This window comes from Sarcophilus harrisii, chromosome 6, assembly GCF_902635505.1.
Source record: "Sarcophilus harrisii chromosome 6, mSarHar1.11, whole genome shotgun sequence".
Taxonomy (NCBI): Eukaryota; Metazoa; Chordata; class Mammalia; order Dasyuromorphia; family Dasyuridae; genus Sarcophilus; species Sarcophilus harrisii.
The window spans coordinates 128,022,962-128,043,245 of record NC_045431.1 but is presented as its reverse complement, the minus strand read 5'-3'; the positions used below and the strand labels follow the sequence as shown (position 1 = coordinate 128,043,245).

Genomic DNA, 20,284 nt, shown 5'->3' with positions numbered 1-20,284 from the left:
TTTAGGGAAAACATAACAGACAATATCTTGTCTTCACTGTTATTTCAAACTCTCTTGGGCTTGGCAATTCTACATAATTTCCTAACATAGTAATAATGATGCCTTCTGGGATGGATAAGAATGACTTAGATAAATTTCCAAGTTTTTTTTTTTTTTCTTTTTTAAATAGGGTCTTGCTAAATTTGACAATACTTTGAAAAGTGTGGAGAAACAGATGTAGAGAAGTTAACTAATATCTAGGAAGACTTATTGTCACTATCAGTGTAACATGAGTGCCCGAGTCATAAATTGCTGAAAAGATGTTTTTTGGGTGGCGATGTTAATTAAGCCCAGGGCTCTGAAGCCTGTCCCACTTTTCTTTCTATTTTTTCTTTCTATTTTTCATTATAATGAAGTCCAAAAAAAATACCCCACCTCCTTTCTTAGAGGGCAGAACCAGATTATAGGCTTGGGAGAAGAAATAGAGTCAGGGTGTTATTTTTTGTGGTTGTTGTTTTTTGCTGCATTGGAAACTCTTGGTTCAACCTTTCCCATCCCTTCTCCAATTCTCCTCACCAATATTTTAAAAGCAAAGCAGGGTTTGGAATTCCTTAGTACCACAATCATGTGTCTCCACTGTTCTGTTTCTTATGGAGTTCTATAGTCGCTTTCCAAACAGATTATTAATTCTTCTTTAGAATTAAGCTTAACTTTTTTTCTCCCAATAAAGAGAAATTTATTTTTCTTCCTCTCACATTCTCTCCCCATCAATGAAAAAAAAAAAAGGTAAAGCCAAACCTTTTTAAAAACTATGCAGTCAAGTAAAACAGATCCTACATCACCCTTGTCTAAAAAAGTCTCATTTAGCATCACCTAATATTCATATATACTTTCCTTGTCCTTTAGAACCCTGCTTTTTAAATTATGGTTTGTGATCCCATGTAGGGTCTCATAACAATGTGGGGGTCATGAAATCGATTTATTATCAGTAAATGTTTAATTTGTATTCTTATTTTTTATACCTATATAACTAGGGTCATGTAAAAATTTCTCAGACAAAAAGGGATCACAAGTGACAAAAGTTTAAGAAGCCCTGCTCTGGAAGAGTAGTTGGTTATTGTGCTGGAACAGAGTTAAGAATTCTTAACTGATAAGGTCCTGGGTCACTAGGCGCAGTTGGCCAAGAAAGCCCAAAATACTGATAATATTGAGGCCAGCAGGTAAGGGCATTGAGATGGATCAGTTTACCCTTAAATCCTATCCCCAGTGGAGGTCTTGGATAAACCTATTCTAATCAGAATCCCTCCTTTCCCCAGGTTAAGTTTCTGTTGTTAATTTGCCCAAGATCTAGAATTATTTTTGCTAAATCCTTTTTGGCTTGATTTGCTATGATAGCTATGATAGTGTTCTGCCTCAAGATGTCTTTCCTCTTGCTCCTCCAAGCCTCATAGCTAATTTAACTGCTAAATCCCTTTTAGAATTTAGTCTGTATTTCCTTTTTTCTGGTTAACTGAGAGTTCTACCTGAGAACTTGTCTTTTCCATTGTTAATTGTTAAAACTACTTTCCTTGCCAAATATATGCATTCCCAAATCTATTTCAAATTTACCACTATTGGTGCCTATTTTACCTCTTCATTTTGTTTATAACCTTCTTGTAAGTAAATTTACTTTTTGCCAAAGGAGAAAAGCCATTGTGAATTCGTCACAAGACAGAACCCCAACATTTGGTGCCTATATCAGTCTCATCATTTGGTGCAAATTGCTCACTTCAATCTCATTAGAACATTTAAAATTGTTTTTAGGCTATTGTTGTTATAGTATAAATTGTTCTGTTTCTGTTTATTTTTACTGCATCAATTGAAATGTCTTCTGAGACTTCACTGAAACCATTGTTCAGTGTTATCCTATTATGTTAATTTATCATTTGTCCCTGAATAGGTAAGCAGTACCTTAGTAGCTAGTTCTTAGCTACTATAACAAGAGCTGCCAAACATTTGTGGTAAAGAAGCAATTTAGCCTGGGACCTATTGTTAGCCAATTTGAGTAGGCTATTTTTAAAAAACTGTAGTAAAGCTGGGAACGAGAAACCCTCAAATGAAAGGCTTTGTAGAAGAAACCAGAAAGTGAAGAAGGGGAAATGTTTGGTACAGGCTTCTTCATTGCTTCGTGATCTGGTTACCATGGCTCTGGAGGAATGTCAGCTGTAAAAGATCAGAGTTGTAGAGTGGAAAATGATAAATGAAAGATGGAGGCCATTCCTATCCTAGTCTTTCTTAAGATTACTTTTGTGACAATTAGTGCTTCTGTAAAAAGTTTCCACATTCTTTGGCAAATGTATCAATAACAGCTTAACAGCAGGGATCCTCAAAACCTTTTGGTCTTGGGACTCCTTCATATTCTTTAAAATTTCTTAAGGGCTCCAAAGAATACTTATGTGTGTTTCTCATATGATGAATATCTATTTATTTTAGCATATGAGAAACTGAAAGTGATAAAAACTTAAATATTTACTAATTTAAAATGATAGTCATTTTCCATAATAATAATAATAATAAAGTGAAGAGGAGTGTTGTTTATACATTTTTGTGAATCTCTTTGTTCTATTTAGTCATTTTTCAGTTGTATCTAACTCTTTATGACCCCATCTGAGGTTTTCTTGACAGAAATACTGGAGTGTTTAGCCATTTCCTTTTCCAGCTCATTTTACTGATGATTAAATCAAGGCTAATAAGGTTAAGTGACTTTTCTAGGATCACACAGCAAGTGAGTATCTGAAGCCAGATTTGAAGCCTAGAAATGAAGCCTTCCTGACTCCATGTGGGACACTCTGTGCACTGTGCTACCCAGTTGCCCTAATTCTCTTTAATGTCTAGCTTAACAGAAGACAGCTGAATTCTCATATCTCTGTAGTCAAAATATTATGATATATTGATTTGATTTAAAGAAAAGAAAAAAAATTTAGTCTCACACAGATGTAGTTGGAAAAGGGAACAGAATTTTAATGATCAAATAATATCTTAGTATTATTATGAAAATAATTTTTACCTTACCCCCCCCCCACAAAAAAAAGAGGGGCTTGGGGACTCTGCAGGGTCTACTGATCACAATTTGAGAACTGCTACAGAAGAGTAAGTAAATAGTCACCATATTGCATTGGACTGGGCTTTATTTATTTATTTTTTCCTTTAATTTATTATTTATTTTAAATATTATTCTTTTTAAATTTTGAGTCCCAAATTCTTCTTCCCTCCCAACCTTTTCCCACCTACTGAGGCAAGAAATATATTAATTATACTTGTGAAATAATTAAATATTTTTTACATCTGCTAAAAATTATTTTTAATTGGAAAAGAAAGAAAATTATACTTCAATTTATACTCAGAGTTCATCATTTTGTTCTCTGGAGGTGGATAGCAGTTTTTCTTCATGATTCTTTTAGAATTGTCTTGTATTGATCAGGTTGTAAAGCCTGATCTTTCACAGTTCATTCCAACATTGATGTTACTGTGCACAATGATCTCCCAGTTCTTTTTAATTCACTTACCATCAGTTCATTGAAGTCTTGCCATGGGCATGGCATTTTTGATTGAAGGGAAGTAATAATCTGAAGAAACAATTTTTTTTCTTTGTGTATCACTTAGATCTTCATCTTAATATCATAATTTCTGTGTGTCCATTATATGGAAACTCTATCTTAATATTACATTTAGAGGTGAAGATCTGATTCAAATCCCAGTTCTGTAACTCACTAATTGAGTGGTTTCAGTTTTAGTCATGAAATAGTCATTTTCAGTGACTCTATTTGGGACTTTTTTGGCAAAAATACTGGAGTAGTTTGCCATTTCCTCCAGATCATTTTACAGAGGAGAACATTGAGGCAAGCAAAATTAGTGACTTGCCTGAAGTCACACAGCTAATAAGTGTCTGAGACCAAATTTAAACTGGGGTTCCACTGATTCCAAGGCTGGTGCTATATCCTTAATACTACCTAACTACCCCTGCCTTCACTAGCATTAATCTAATCATTTTCCTGTCTGAGACTCAGTTTCTTAATCTGAAAAATGAGGATAATAATATTCACTCTGATCATCTCAGAGCTATTTATAAGGATCAAATGAAATAATTTATGTAAAACATCCAATGAATCATGAAGTTCTATCCAAATATCATCATCATCATCATCATCATCATCATCATCGTTGTTATCAAAATACTTCCATACTAAAGTATCTGTGTTTTCATCAATGAAGTACTCCCTTGAACATACATGACAAATCCTATTATCCCTTGAGAGATGGCCTTTTTAAGTTGTGATGGCTAAATCAAATCATTTCAGAGACACGGGGCGGGGGTGGGAGGGGAAGAGAGGATTTTTTCTAGACTGGACTTTCTATGACATAGATAACCAATTATGTCAAGTTCATGTTCAAAGCCATTCCAGCTTGATGATATCTTTCAGATCTTGTACTTCATTGACATAGATTTTGAGACCCTGACATCAATTCCATAGCACAAGGAAAGAGAACACTTAAGAACAATTAACAACAAAATAATACATTTTGAAGAATTAGAGGAAACAATGTATAGATTTGGAGCAAATTTTTTTGATAATCTTTTTAAAATTTTCCAATCATTTTTACATGTCTTTTCAGGGTGTGAACCCAATAAATATTTTATTGTGATGCAATCTTTATGGCTCATTACAGAAAGAGTGTACTTCAGGAAGGGGAGTCAAAAATGGAACAAAGTCTGTATCAGTTGTTGATCGGAAATAGACTAAGACCTATATCATTAATTATAGTTATTTTGATTCCTTTTGCTGTGCTTGTTAAGAGTGAGATGATGCAGAAGAGTGCAAGAAAAGTAAAGAAGATGACCTAAGCTGTTAGGTTCCATTTTAAGACTGACAGATTCCAAAGTTTACCACGGGTTTAATTAGTTATCAGGCAAGTGTTCTCATGTTACACAGTACAGTCTCAGTGCTTCCCTGGACATGTAGTTTTGAAAATCTGGAGCAATTTGTAAAATCTGACTTGGACTGACCAGTATTATTTATGTTGTGGATTACAAGCCCTGAGAAACAATGTGGATTGATTTATAAGCTTCAGTACTTTCCATCTAGAGATTGGATTGCAGGGACAAGAAAGGGGACAAAGTGTGTGGGTTGCCCATAAGGAAGTAATACGTGAATGACTGCAATTAAAGCAGTATAATTATGCCATATAACAGCAGGTTTCATAATTTATGACATTCATTTAAAAGTTAAAGATCTTGTATCTTCAAATGTTCATCTTTATGATGCAATTTTAAAATAGAGTAGAAATTAATATGAACTCAGAGTAATCCCTTTAGGATGAATAAATCAACAGATTAGGATAGTAACATTGGACTTTGCTATTAGGGTCATCAACCTGTTGATATTAGATCTATTTAGCCAGCTGACATTCTCACTTTTCTCTCCTTTTTCCTCATAATTCTGCCTCCCTCTTTCCTTAGGATTGAAAACTCTTCTTGAGTTTTAAATTCTTCCTTCTCAATTTTGATTCAGAATCTCCCTCCATTCTTTTTGGAGCTCTATACCTTTTAAACTGTTGCTCAAAATGTAATTACTGAAGTATGACACTTTATTGTTCAATAATTTTGTTACTATCCCCAACCAGTATATAAAAGGTATAGCATTTGCCCTATACAAACTTAGAGGAAGCCTAGTGTAATGGATGTTGTATTTAGAGTAATGGATGTTGAATTTAGAGTTTTAGTTCAAATCCCAATTCTGTCTCTTATTCACTGGGGCGCTATGGGTAAATTGTTTAACTTCTTGGAATCCCACATTTCTCATATATAATTTGGAGGGTTGGACTAGAAGATCTCTGAAGTTCTTAACTTCTAGAAACTGGTATACATTTCATAGATGTTACTGCCAGCTCTGGAAACAGATACACTATTAGAATTCATGGATCTGTGCTCTCATATCTTTGAGTCTTCAGGGATTCATCCTGCAACCAATTCACATCTGCCTGCCCTGTGTGACCTCTTGTCTAAGTCTTCTTACAAATTTGTCACAGAGATGCATAAAACATGCTAAAGACCTTCCTCAATTTCCCCAACAACAAACACACTAAAGCCCTTCCTTCATTTGTTGTTAAGGATTATTATGCCTGAGTGTGAAGGGATGGGTCAGTTTTCTGGAAAACCCCCACTGCTGTGAATCATAACACACTTCAAGGAATTGCAAATCAGCCTTTATTATGAAAATGTTGCTTATGGATTGGGAATGAAATAAATGGAGGAGAGGGAATAGGAGAGAAGTCAGAGAATGCAACTGCCTCTCATTGTCCTTGTATCATTCTCATCCTTTCACATAAAGGAATCTATTCTGCTGGCCAGATCCCTAGCAGCCACTAGCAGGTTGCTCCCGTAACAATTTGTCCTGACAAATCATTCCTACTCCTTGTCATGTAACCAACAAAGATTTTGTTCTGATCCTTCATTTCCCCAATGACATCTTTTATTTTTGTTTTTCTTCTTTACTATTGATATGTTGCAGCCTTCTGCCATGTAATGCAAGTCCTAATCTTTAGTGTTCTCTATAGTTTTCATTTTTAATTCCTCAGAGACAATTGTAGTCCATTCCTCAATGTTTTATAGTAGCACTGCTAAAATATTGGCATTAAAAAAAGATTATTTCCATGAGAAATCAGGTCATTAAAGGAACTTTGCAATTTCCCAAAAGGAATCCAGTCTGCTCTCTTCCATTTGTCCAATTTGCTGTCTGTCTTCACTGTTTGTCACAGGTCTACATATTGATGGTTAAGGTTATCCATTCAAATGAATGTCTCAATCTGGGTAACAGACATTCTTTATCCACCTAGTCTTTGCTGATCAGGTCAAATCCTTCTGAGTGATTACAAATCTCTTCCAGGAAGCTCTGTAAAATTCTATTGTTCATTTGTTTTCACTTGGGTCTGACTCTTCATGATACTATTTGGGTTTCCTTAGAAAAAATACTGGTGTGGTTTGCCATTTCCTTCTCCAGCTCATTTCTCCTTCCTTCCTTCCTTCTTTCCTCCTCTTCCTTCCTTCTTTTCCTTCCTTCCTTCCTTCCTTCCTTCCTTCCTTCCTTCCTTCCTTCCTTCCTTCCTTCCTTCCTTCCTTCCTTTCTTCCTTCTTTCCTTCCTTCCTTCCTTCCTTCCTTCCTTCCTTCCTTCCTTCCTTCCTTCCTTCCTTCCACTGAGGTAAACAGTTAAATTGTAAGTTCAAGTCTGACTTCAGACACTTCCTGTCTATGGGACCTAGGGTAAGTCAGTTAACTCTGTTTTGCCTCTATCTCCTCATCTGTAAATGAACTGGAGAAGGAAATGGCAAATCACTCCAGTATCTTTGCCAAGAAAACTGTGAATATGGCTATGAAAAGTTGAATGGGATTGAAAGGAAAGGACTCAATAATAACAACACTCTAGGATTTCATTTTGATCTTCCATGATCTGGGAACAAGTGGGATTCCATGAGTAGGATTTTGATAGTGGAGAAAGATAGAAAGACTTTGTTATGAGAAAGTTATGAACAAAAACTGAGAGATTGAAGAAAAGTACATTTGTTTGAGGTATGGTAGATCACTTTGAAGAGGGTTTGCACAAAGGAAGACTGAGACTATTGGGCTGGAAAAAAAAGATGAGAGGACACTGAAGGACTTTGAACACAGTCTATGGGGAGCCATTGAAGATTTTTAATTAAGTATATATCATGATAAAAGTGTTTTAGGAAGATTGATCTGGAAGCATTATATAAAATGATTTGACATTGGGTGAAAATTGGAAATAAGGCAAATCAGAAAGCATTTGCAATAGGACAATTTTGAGATAATAAGGGTCTGTGTAAGAGAGATGGCAATGAGAATTGGGAGAAAGGGATGGATTTCAAAAACAAAAAAATGACCGGAACTGAAGTCTAATTGGATATGGGGACAAAGAGAGCTGACTTTGAGGTTTTAGATCTAGCAGAATGTCATATTAGATATAAGTAAGATACCAGAAGGAGCTAGCTAAAGGGGAGCAGGGAGAAAGCTTTAATTAATTAAATTTGATTTTAAGAAACAATTGTACACAAAAAGAGACAGTCTGGTGAAATGAATAGAGAGAAGGCCTTGGAGCCAGGAAGCCGTGTTTCCACCTTTGATACATTTTGATTATGAAACTCTAAAAATGTCACTTAATTTCTCAATCCCCCAGGCAACTCTCATATGATGTTATAGAAAGATGTCAACTAGAGGAAGTTTTCCTTATCCCAAAGTAGTAAAATCACAGGTGCAGTCCCTAGGACTGCTTTGTTAGCAAAATTCAGGCCAAATATAGTGGCTAGAGTTGATCCCACACTAGTACAGTCTTCCTTTTTATGAACAAATACAGAAGTTAAAAAAAATAGAATGTGAAGTTTACTGTCAGTTGTAATCATGTTATTTTTGGTTGGTATTGTTTAAGTAACAATTTGGAGTGGAATGTATTTTGTCAGTTTGTGAGCTGCATGGGTAAAGAAATTTGGTCAAAACAATAGATTTAAGAAAAAATGATTTTTAAGGTGATTGAAAAATGTCTATGCTGAACTGCAAAAGACATATAATGGAAAAGACTACATATTCAGAGAAAGAATTGATGGAGTATGAATGCAGATCAAAGAATACTATTTTCACTTTCTTTATCTTTTTCATATTTTTTTTTCCTTTTGGAAATAATGTCTTCTCCCACTTGATTAATGGGGAAATAAATTTACTCAGCAAAAATAGAAAGAAAAGATGTATTTCATGTGTTGTTTTTGGCATAATTGCATTAATTTCTATTTTAGCTTCCAAAGCCTCAATTGCTCTGTCTGTAACCACTGTTCAAAATCAAGGGGTTCAAGCTAATTATTTGCATGAACTTACTCTGAACATCTCTAAAGGGTTTGCTATACAGAACCTATATAGGTTCTCCAATGTTAGTGTGGGAAGGAATATGTAAAATATATACAGGATTATGATGAACCCTAACTATGTCTTGAAGATCTTGAAACATACAAAATATCTTATTATTACTTCTTTTAATATTGGCTCTTTCTATTCTAGATAATATTCCAACTGCAAACTTAGAATCTGATATAATATTAATAGGCTCTAGAAATATAACCAAGGCATTTATAATAGCTACCAACTCATTTTTCTAAGTGAATAGAAAGGGTATTTTGATTTTCTTAAGTAGCCCATCCTCAGGGTATATATAGAGGCAAGATAAGAATTTGTAGCTTCAGTAAATATACTGCCCTGAATTAGCTGTTCTGATATAACTTTCTGAAATATAAATTCATTTTCTGATGAGAATTTAAAATTCCCTTTTGGATTTTCATATTTAATTGGCACAGCATAGATCTCAATTATAATCTGCCATTCAGGATTTTTTTTGGTATTAATTGTTGTATCTGATTCCCATTATAAGGGATATATATCACCTCAGGTTTGTTGCCACTTAATTTTGCTACTGTAACTGGATATGTTTTTAAAGAAGTGGATGGCTGATTATGTAGATATCCCCATTCTATGATTTTCTCACCTTGTATGATTATGCCTGTAGGTATGTATCTCTAGGTCAGAATTCTAAGCTGCAATCCTTTTTCTTTTATTCTGTTAGTGCATCTTTCTGCAATAGTCTTTTCTATTATCTTATTAGCCTCTTCTGCTTCTTTTGTTAATATCCTAGATGAATTTAATCTGAAATAGCTCTCTAAAATTTGATACAATGGTGCCATTATTTCATTAGGAATCCCTAAACTTCCTCTAACCCAATTAATATCCCCAATTAGTTTTTGATTTATCCTTATCTTCTGTGTTTATATCACCTTCATTTCCAAATTTATCCCTCCTTTTCCTTTCCCAGAGTCATCTCTTATAAAAGAATTGTTTTTAACAATTTCATCCAAACTAACAAATACATTAAAAAAAAATCTAATATTGTTTATACATGGTTCTATATTTATAATCCCTTGACTGCATTTATAGGAGATAGGTGCCTTTTTTTTTTTTTCTTAAGATGTTTTCTTCAGGGTCAATTTAGGTTATAATAATTACACAACATTATGAATTTTGTTTTTTTCCACTTATATTTTTATATAAGTGGAAGTATTATAAGAGTATTTGGATGTACTATTTTCCTAGTTAAACTCTTTCTTTACTCAATTCCTATGAGTTTTCTCTTGCTTATCTATATTCCTCACAATGAACATAACTTAGAGATTTAATATCTCATTGCCTTTATATATACCTCAATTTATTTAGACATTTCTGCAATCAATGAACATGCCCTTTGAATCAGATGATTTGCTACTACAAAAAATGCTGCTTTAAACATTTTTTTTGGGTGTGTGTATATATTTATATATCTATAATTACTTATATAGACATATATATATGTAGTACCTTTTTTTTTCAATCTTTAGATTATTTGGGATATATTTTTAGCAGTGGGATCTCTGCCTCAGTGGATATAGATATGGTTTCCCCTGGTTGAGACTATGCAGATTACAAAGCTTGAGTAAATGTCAACTGTAACATGAATGCATGTTTTTTCCATATGTGTAACATCCATATGTCATATATAATTTAGCCTGTCACCTCTGGAGTTAATTCCCAGCCCTACAGGTCTTTCAGAATTATATGTTGGTACTGAGAAAGCAAATTTATTCCTGTCCTCAGGGTGAAGTGGGATAGAGTAAAAGCAATCCTTAATATCTATTATCCATAAGGGCCATTCCCTGGGGATCATGTTTGGGGATAGCAAATCTGCTTGTAAAGAATCCATGTCTTTCACAAAGGAATTTACTTGTCTCAAATCTGTTAACAGTCTCCATTTACCAGATTTTTTCTTCATAACAAATGCAGGAGAATTACATGCACTGTTTTTTTCCTCAATATGTCTTAATTCTAATTGTTCTTGCACTAATTGATGTAGAACGGCTGTTTTCTCTTTGGGCAGAGTCCATAGCTTCACTCATCCTGGTGCGGTGGAAGCCTTAACAGCAAAAACCCCTCCTAAAATTCGGTGGTAATTTTCATCCCTAAATTAATGTAATATATTCCTACTACATAAGTTAATATATAAGCTATCTATTATTAAAGGAAAAATGGTTCCTGTCTTTCCATCTTTTTACCAATTTACCGGTTCAGCAGACATCAAAGCTTCCTTATTGCCTCCTACCTCTGCCAAGTAGGCCATTGAGAAGCAGCCACTATAGTCTTGTCAGCTTTGGTGTCTATTAATCCTTTAAACTATTGATTATTCAAAGTAAGGGTTAGTATTGGCTGAATGAGTGTGATAGCTTTTGTAAAATATATTTGTACAATGGCCTCTGAATTTGGATCCATCTGTGGGGCTAATTCACAATTATTATCTTTTGTTTTAATTGTAAGTTCAGATAGAATGACTATTCTTTGTCCTTTAAGATATGTTTCAGTATTGTCAATGTTAATCATAGTTACAGACACAGGCACTTCCTTGTATATTTGTATGACTGGGATAGCTAATGAATACTGGGGTATTGGAGGATTTATAACAAGGATGTTTTTTTTTTTTTTTTTTCTTTCTTTTTTTTCTTTTTTTTCTTTTTTTTTTCTTTTTTTTTTTCTAATTTCTTTTTATTTCCCATTTTATTTTCCCCCACTTACATTTAAAACAGTTTTTAACAAGTGTTTTGAAAACTTTGAGTTCCAAATTCTTGCCCTTCCTCCCTCCCTATCCCAGCTCCCTGAAGCAAGCAGGCAATTCAGTGCCATAGCCATGCAAAGCATTTCCCTAACAGTGTTGTTGTTTTTTTTTTTTTTTTTTTTTTTTTTTTTTTTTTTTTTTTTTTTTTTTTTTTTTTTTTTTTTCCTTGTTCCAATTTTTCACCTCTTACCCCACCCCCCCCACCCCCTCCCCTAAATGGCAGGATGACCAGTAGATTATAACAAGGATGTTTAATTGAAAACCTCTTTGATACTGTTTGAATGGGCACTTCACAAATGCATGAGAGGGTAGGCAGTAATAATCATTGCTCCTGAGTTTTATTACTGTGATTGTCCCTTGCATACCTGTTCCTCCATTTCTGATTTATATCTGTCCCTACTTGAGCTGTCATTCCCCAGGTTGGTTTTGGGGCCTCAATGCCACTAAGTTGCTCAAAATATTTTGGAGCAACCTGAGTGGTAGTCAACCGAGTCTGTTCTAAAAATTCTGTCATCCAGAACACTGCCTGGCCTGGAGTCAACACTACCCGTGGGAATGCTGTCCAATCATTGGGGTACAAAATTTGTAACATATGAACTGAGTCCTTAAGCTGAGTTAGAACTTGAAAGGGAAGTGGTTCATGTCTGCATCTTCTCTTCTGTCCTGTGTTAAAAAGGTCTTCCTCCTCTATAACAGGATATTATTCTTCCCACCCCTCTGTGTCTTTTCCTTCATCTCTAACTAGCTGCAAAACTTTTTGAAGTGAAAGTAAAGAATATAACTGATTAACTTTTGCTTTTTGTTTGCTAAGTGTTGCTACAGTCTTTATTTTACATTTCTGATCTTGCTTTTCCTCAGTTTTTATTTCATTTTTTACATTAGAAGAGCCTTTGAAAGGCTGTAGGTCTGGATAGACATGAAAATAATGTGGGGCCAAAGGTGGTGGAGGGGAGGAGGCCATTCAAAATCATCTTGCTCAGGCTCAGGAGAGGGACATCTATTGCTAAAAGATGGACCTGTCTGTGCTCTGACTGTAAATTTCCTGACCTCCTTTTCTGGTTCTGATTTTAGACTCTGTTTAATGAGATTATATATATAGTAAAATGACTTTTTTGTATTTCTCCTGGACATTGCTTATCATAAACGATGAGTTGTTCACCAAAAATAATCCATCTATCATAATTATAACAGCCACGCCCCCCTCAGGTAAACATGGAGAAACTTTGTGAGCAATATCCAGGAATTTCCTAATGTCTCCTAATTGAATTGTGCATTGCTGATCTTTTAAACATTTATATATAGTCCTGACATATGCTTCCCTGTCTGAAGGGAGTAGGGTACCTATTTTCAGCCTCATTAGGTTACTTAACCACCATCTGTAGCACTCTGCCTGGTCCGGAAACAGTGCAGCTAGGCAGACTGTCCCTCTGGAGTCACCATAGAGGCTGTCTTGACCATGTAGCAGTGCTTGACCTAGAAGTGGTTGCTATGGTAACCATCCAGGTTCCTGTCCATCCCTGTTCACGGGAGCTAGTTGTTGCCGGGTTTTAAGAGCTCATGCTATATGAGCTCTTTGATCTCAGAGGCAAGATGAATGAGGCAGGAGACCAGCACATGAACAGTAGGCAATCTCCAATCACCATTTAGGGAAGCAGCTCATGAGCATTGCATATGCATGGTATCTACCAATGGGAGGAGAGCCAATCTAGCTCACTCACAGGCGAGATGCCCTGTTCAGGCATCCCTGTTCACAGAACCACTGGCTGTGACCCTCCAGCTCATACTCATTCCCATGATGATAAATCAATGCTCCTTGCTTAATAAGGGCATTTCTGCAATGTGGCAGAAAACTCATTGTGCATCAAGGGTCGAGGTGGCCTCGGTACTCCCTCTCAGCAGAATCCCATATTCTTCCAGAGGGGATATGGGAAAACTGGGATGCTAATACATTGTTGGTGGAATTGTGAACTGATCCAACCACTCTGGAGAGCAATTTAGAACCATGCCCAAAGGACTATTAACCTGTGCACACCCTTTGATCCAGCAGTGTTTGATCTTTTTTTTTTTTAATTGAAGCTTTTTATTTTCAAAACATATGCAAGGATAATTTTTCAACATTGACCCTTGAAAAATCTTGTATTCTGATTTCCCCCTCTTTCTCCTACTCTCTCCCCTAGATGGCATGTAACCCAATATATGTTCAACATGGTAAAAATACATGTAAATCCAACATAGGCATATGTATTTATGTAATTGTCTTGCTGCACAAGAAGAATCAGATCAAAAAGGAAACAAATGAGAGAGAAAACAAAATTCACGCAAACCAAAACAAAAAAGAGTGAAAAAACTATGATCCACCCTCATTTCCCACAATCATTGGAGATGATCATTTTGATTTGGAACTGTGTCATTAGTATTCTGGGGAGGAAACTCCCTCTACAAATATATATTGATAGCTGCTCTACAATTTGTTCTCTTGAAAGGGTTACCTGGGCCACTGAAATGTTCAGGGTCTTAACCAATGTCAAAGGATTGTATTTCAAGGTGGTGACTTTATCTCAGTTTTAGATCTGCATTTAGATCTATGCCACCTTCATTTGCAATTTTAAAAATTAATTTCCTTGAAATTCTTGACTTTTGGGTCCATGACTTAGGCGTAAAGAATGAGATCATAAATAAATTGAAGGAACATAAGGTAGTTTACCTCTCAGACTTGTGGAGGAGGAAGGAATTTGTGACCAAAGAACTGGAGATCATTATTGATCACAAAATAGAAAATTTTGATTACATCAAATCAAAAAGCCTTTGTACAAAACAAAACTAATGCAAACAAAATTAGAAGGAAAGCAACAAAGTGGGAAAACATTTTTACAGTTAAAGGTTCAGATAAAGGTCTCATTTCCAAAATATATAGAGAATTGACTCTAATTTATAAGAAATCAAGCCATTCTCCAATTGATAAATGGTCAAAGGAGAAGAACAGACAATTTTCAGATGACAAAATTGAAACTATTTCCACTCATATGAAAGTGTTGCAAATCACTATTGATCAGAGAAATGCAAATTAAGACAACTCTGAGATACTACTACATACCTGTCAGATTGGTTAAGATGAGAGTAGACTCCCAAATATATTATCTACAGTTATTTTAAATGGAAGTTCTCTTTGTATCTCTTGCTCCTAGACTTTGTTGGTAATATATAAAAATGCTGGTGATTTATGTGAGTTTATTTTCTATACTGCAACTTTGCTAATGTTGTTGATTGTTTCTAGTAGTTTTTTAGTTGATTCTGTAGAATTCCTTAAATATACCATCATATCATATTCTGCAAAGAGTGATAATTTGGTTTCCTTATTACCTATTCTAATTCCTTTAATTTCTTTTTCTTCTTATTGCCAAAGCTAACACTTCTAATACAATATTGAATAGTAATGGTAATAGTGAATACTGGTAATGGTAATATTGAATATTGGTAATGGTAATATTGAATACTGCCAAAGCTAACATTTGTAATACAATATTGAATAGTAATGGCAACCTTATGTCACTCCCTGATCTTACTGGGAATGGTTCTAGTTTATCCCCATTTCATATGATGCTTGCTAATGGTTTCTCTCCCTATTTTTCCAAATAGTTTGCTTAGTGCTGGAATTGCTATACTTTAAATGTTTGGTAGAATTCACATGTAAATCCATCTGGCCTTGGAGATTTTTTCTTAAGGAGTTGATTAATAGCTTGTTCAATTTCTTTTTCTAAAATGAGACTATTTAAGTATTTTATTTCCTCTTCTGTTAATCTGTGCAATCTATATTTTTGTAAATATTTATCCATTTCATTTAGACTATCAGATTCACTTATATATAGTTTGATGCCTACTTCTTTTTCAAAATAGAGCTGAGATCTTTTTAACAACATTGATAACTTTTTTTTTCTTCCTTTTTATTGGCAAACTTTTTTTTTTTTAATGAGAAAATTTTATTTATTTTTCTACTCACTCTCCTCTCACTGCCAGGAAAAAACTCAACAACAAACAATATCTTTATATCAGATACATAGTCAAAAAAATGAATTCCTTCATTGTTTATAACCCTGCCTTTGGGCCTTTTACATCTCTGAGGCTGCTTACCTTTGGCAACACTCTGCAGAGACAATCACCTCCATTCAGGCAGGAACTATTTTCAGCCCACTAGCAGAACTGTTAGAAGTCACAAATAAAATCAGCAGATCCTGTGTCTGAAGGAAGGTTTGAAAAGAGACAGACAGTTCCCATTTTATGAATGTTTATTATTTCTGGATCATAGATGAGAAAAGATTCTAAAACTTTTTTTTTTAAATCAGATTTGGTGTGGTCTCAGTGATGAAAATCTTACAACTAATGTAGAACAATATTTGATGGGCAATTTATAGTCTTAAGACACATCTTCCTGAGTTCAAATCTGGTTTCACATACTTGTTATTTGTGTGATCCTGAGCAAGTCTCTTAACTCTGTTTGCTTGCTGGAGAAGGAAATGGCAAACTACTTCAGTGTCTCTGCCAAGAAACCCCAAATGGGGTCATGAAGAGTCAGAAATAACTGGAAAAAAAAAGTCTTAAAGAACAAGGTTACAAGTTATATATGTGTCTTTATGTATACACATGCATACATATACATAGCAGCATATATACTATATAAGTATACATCATATCATGTACAAAAAGTTGTAGTTTATTTTCTCATTGGCTATATTTATTCCTTCAATTTCTTGTCTTATTGCTATGACCAGAATTTTTATAAAATATTAAATAATAATGGTGATATATCTATGTATAGACAAATTACATATGTATATCACATACATGTACATATATAAACATACATATGCAGATATATGTATATGTTTGTATATCTTCTGACTCTGAGGTGGGATAATATCTTTAACTATATCAATCAGTCAAAACATTTATTAAACAACTATTATACTCTAAGCACTGTGCTAAGGACTGGTGATAAAGCAAGAGGTAAAAGAAAGTCCCTACTCTCATACAGCTCAAAATCAATTGTGGGAATAATAAGCAAACAAATATTTAAAAACAAGCTGTATACAGGATAAATTAAAAATAATTTTTTGAGAGAAGACACTAAATTTAAGAGGGGCTAGAATTTAGGTGGAGTTAAAGAAAGCTAGGGAAACCAATAGTAGGAGAAAGGCACATAGCATACATGTGGTGCTTTGCATCAAAATTGAATAATATTTTTTTTCAGTGTAAATATTTGCAATTAAATTTAACATGATTTTACTGTGTTTCTACTGGGGATCCAATATTCTGTAGAGTATGGCATAACCTTTGCTTTAAGAATTGATTATAAAGTTGGGAAGAGAACATTTTCTTGCTCTTAAATTCTTGTTCTTGTTCTGTTTCTCATTCCTTAAGAAGGGACAAAGTGTTCTATAAGAAAAAAATTATCAGTGTAAAGAAAAACAAGTCTTCTTTTCTTTGTCTCTTTTGCTTTTTTTTAATGTTCTATTTTGTTTCCCTTTCATAGAATACAATTTTGAATATTCAGGGGAAAGATTATTTTGTTTCCATTCTATTTTGTGTATAATGTGGTTTGTGCATGTGTGTGTGTTTATGTTTAAGGTGTGTGTGTATATATGTGTGTAGGACTGAAACTGGGGTTTCATAAGTGTAGGGAGAACCTGATCAGGAAAATCTCTCTACCAATGTAAGCAGTATATACTCTGTAATTTATAAAGATTCATCTGGGACCAGAGATTAAATGATTTGCCTAGGGTCATACAGATTGAAATGTTAAATATTACATTTTTAATATATATGCCAAAGGAGGCCGAAAAATCTGGCTGATGAACTTCTCTTCATTATTTTGGTTTAAAAAAACAAAAAAACAAAAACAAAACAAAAAAAACCAAAACAAGCAAATGACTGAGATAGAAGCAGGACTGCTCCAAACTCTGCCTTCTGCATTGAATGGACTCTGATTTTTGTCCTGTGCACTATGTAAAATGGAATATGGCATTTTGGAGAAGGGCTGAAATAATGGAATGCACTCCCATATGACAACACACAACTGTCCAGTCTTCCTAAGGAATGTTAGCGATAGCATCTCCCACTTCATTTCCTTTGGTATTCTTTAGTTGTTTTTCAACCAGGTGACATCAATTGCTTATTCATTTTCTCATAGATTTAAAAACTAGAAAGTTTCCTGAATCAGCCAGTTTAATCCTCTCATTGAAAAGTAAGATAACAAGCTTCTAGAACGTTTTTCATTTAATTTCAGTTCATGAACTTTAAAAAATGATCATTGTATTTCAATATACCTTATATATTTTTGTTCCTATTGAATTTTTTTTATGCATTTAAAAAATATTTTGAAGAGGGATCCACTGGTTTCACCAAACTTCCTATTCTAATCTAAAACAAAGCTTCTTAAACTATGGGTAGCAAAAAGTTGGCAACAATAAAAGGTATCAAATATTCTTCCAAGACTTGATTCTTTGTAAAAACAAATAAACACACCCATCTCATTAGTATGCAAATTTTCTTTTGTTTTTACTAAATAGTAAAAAAAAATTGTATATCAAAGAATTGTTTTAAAATAAATTTCTTTATGATTTGTTATCAAATGTTTAGTTTGTATATGCATTTGTTATATTATATATTGATATTTATTACCTTGGTCATATAAAAATTTCTCCATCGAAAAGGAGTTGACAGTGGAAAAAGTTTAAGAAACCCTGGTCTAGAGAATAAGTGGTTTGTCCAAAATCAGAGATTCAATAAATATCCAAGGTGGAATTCACTCTCAAGTCTGTTAATTCCAAATTAATGTTCTTTCCACTAAACAGAATCATAATTCTATCCTTACTCTTCTCCCATGTCTTAGGATTTAGGAAGTGAAAGGGATCATAAATGCCATCTAAAAGAATATCTGGATTTTAACAACAAGAAAACTGAGGCCTACAGAAATTATTTCATTTTCCCAATGTTACAGAAATAAAGTTGAAATTTTTAAAGCCAGATTGTATGATTATAAGTCTAGTGCTCTCTCCACAATATGAATCTTGCATCAGATTTTTTTTTCAAAGTTTTTGTCCTTTTGAGAAAATTTCAATTTAATCCAACTCATACATATTGAATACCCACTATGTATAAATTGGGACCACTAGGTAGCATAGTAGGTAAAACATTGGGCCTGGAATCAGAAAGCCTGCTTTTGAGTTCAAATGTGATCCTAAACATTTATTAGCTGTGTGACCCTGGGCAAGTCACTTATTCCTTATCAATTTCTTCAACTGTAAAATGAATTGGAGAAGGAAATGGCAAACTACTTCAGTATCTTTCCCAAGAAAACCTCAGTCAGATAAGACTGAAAAATGACTCAGTGACATGTGTAAGGCATATGTGATATAAAAATACTTATTTTGATAAATATGGCAAAGATATTACTCAGTAAATTTACCATCTACTAGGAGATATAAATAAAAATCACAAATGGCTTGAGTCCAAGCTGTGCTATTAGATACTAGAATGCTACAAGAGTTTGGCATTAGGGAAGGTTCCACCTACCCATTTTGGTAGATTTTGACAGATCTAATAGGGAAATGGAAAGAAATGAGAAAGTGAGGGGGACATTCATAGAGCAATAAGCAAGTCCAAACTGGGTGTGATATAGAGTTTACCAAAGAGGTTAAGATAAGAGCATAAAAGATGGGTTGAGACAATTTTGTGGAGAGCCCTATTAGGAAATGAAGGTGCTTATAATTTATTTTGTAGGAAATGGGAAACCATTAAAGATTTTTGAACAGAGGGTGTCTTGAAGGGTGATACCAGTGGGGATGGAAATTCAATCTCATCCAATAAACATTTATTGTCTGTCATGTACCCTATAGGCATCATGTTAAGCCTCAGGGAATATAATAAAAAGATAGTCCTTTCCCTCAAGGAGTTTAAGATTTAGGAGAGGAGACTACATACAAAGGAAGGCAGGAATGTGGAAGAGAGAGTAAAGGTTACTCAGTATGGGGATATGTTGTAGCAAAGTTGAAATTAAAAATAGGCTGGATTGTAGATGCTAAGTGGAATGTCCAAAAGCCAATTTCTGCTCTCTATGAAGGAAGGAGGAGTTTGATGCTGCATCCTTCAGCTCTCGAAATGTAATGCTGGAGAAACTGAGGCTAGACAGAAATATTTTAATAGTGGAGAGTTTGGACTGGTGGACATACATAGCCTTATCCAGCCTGCTGGATGGGACTCTTATTTCAAAGCATCCAACCACAAGCAAGGGATTCCAGAGAGTTTTATAGGGCTTCAGAGATCAGGAAAACAAAGGTGGGGTTGGGGGTTGGGGATGGGGGGGACAGGACAAGGCAGAGCCCAGGAAGGACTTCAGTTGTGAAAGTTTCAGGGTAGGAAGGAAGGATCATAAATTCTGATAAGCTGGTAGTGAGGAAGCTAGGAGACAGGATGTTGGAGCCAGAAAGATGCCCAAACATTTGAGATAAGCCATCTGGAGTTTTATGACTTTGGAATGCTATAGTGGATAGAGCTCTGCTGTCCTAATTATCTCAGTCCTAAA

General features: G+C 34.5%; 1 protein-coding gene across 1 annotated transcript in view; it reads left to right on the top strand.

Annotated features, from left to right (window-relative positions):
* The window catches only part of ENPEP (glutamyl aminopeptidase), a 104,253-nt gene that overhangs the window by 1,289 nt on the left and 82,680 nt on the right, over nucleotides 1-20,284 (top strand). The gene's annotated exons all lie outside the window — the stretch shown is intronic.